Here is a 1,474-nt window from a genome sequence, read left to right as displayed (position 1 = left end):
TACATTTCGGTCCATCTGTGGAGAAAAATGTCGAAACATGAATTAGTCGCATGCCATTTCATAGCGAACTGGGGATGTGCATGGGTACTAGGATGTGTGAACGCGTGAAGGGCGGATAGAGCGATTCTACAAAGGGGTCAGTAAACATAACTTTGCAATATTGCGCGTGATGGTTCCGGCTTGGGTGCGAAAATCCGCTACGCGAACATTTTGATCGTGACCGGGGTGAAGTGCCACAATGCGCCCGAGTCTCCACTCGTTAGGGGGTAGAAGGTCGTCTTTGACGACAACGAGGTCGCCTTCCTTAATGTTGGGTTCTTGTCGCTTCCACTTATGTCGTTTATAGAGTTCCTTAAGATATTCATTTTTCCAGCACATGCTAAATAGCTGATGAATAACCTTCAATTTTTGCCATTTCTTTACCAAAGAAAGATTTTCAGAGTGGGGTTCCGGCATAGAGAGTAGTGGGTCACCACGTAAAAAGTGTCCGGTCGTTAACGCTAGTAGATCAGTAGAGTCCTGAGACAGGGGGGAAAGCGGCCTTGAATTTAACACAGGAGTGTGGTAAGTTCTTCAAAGGTAAACTAGTGATTTCCTGCTACCTGAAATGGGTTTTGAAGCTTTTACAGCAGGTTCCCAGAGACAGCCCATACGGTGGGATAAACTGCCATGAGAATCCGTGGGTTGCATATTTTGTGGCGATATCAGTAGCCGCTTCTTTAAGAAACTGGGAGAATTGTCTTTGCAGCGTTCGCTGCGCACCTACGAAAGTCTTTCCGTTGTCGGACATGATTTTGTGGGGGATTCCACAGCGGCCGACATTTCGGGTAAAAGGTACCTTGAACGCTTCCGTGGTCAGATTTGAGCATAGCTCTAAGTGTACTGCTTTGGTGGAGAAGCACACAAATACACACACATACGCATTTGCGTGAGGAGCTCGTCGGAGGGTATATGTTTTTACAAGAAATGGTCCAGCAAAGTCAACACCTTGGTATGAAAGAGGAGTGTGTAGGTGGATCGTTTAGGAGGAAGCGCGGCCATTATCTGTAAACGCATCTTTTGTTTATAGATTGTGCAGACCGTGCACTGAAAAATGCATTTTTTTATCTTATCCCTGCAGTGAAATCCCAAACTAGTCAGGAAAAATACTAGTTTACAACTAGAATTCCCTGACAGAACCGAACTAGTTCGAAAATGACCAGACTTGTACCAAGTACAAAACTATTTATTCATGCCCTGTTTTATTATAACTTTTATTTGGGTATATTGTAAACCATTAAATTGAGTACGTATTCGATTATACCAGGCCTGTAAAATAATGATTAATATTCATAATGACTATTAATTAAAGCATGTTTTTTGATAACCGTTTAGTTGATTAAATACCGATTAATTGTTACTCTTATAAATTTTTAAAAAGAATAAACTGAAATGTGCAAAGTTAATGAATTTAATTTCTTTTAATACTATATAA

This window comes from Rhagoletis pomonella, unplaced genomic scaffold (genome assembly GCF_013731165.1).
Source record: "Rhagoletis pomonella isolate Grant_MI unplaced genomic scaffold, Rhpom_1.0 Rhpom_scaffold_00072, whole genome shotgun sequence".
Taxonomy (NCBI): Eukaryota; Metazoa; Arthropoda; class Insecta; order Diptera; family Tephritidae; genus Rhagoletis; species Rhagoletis pomonella.
This window is presented reverse-complemented; position numbering follows the sequence as displayed.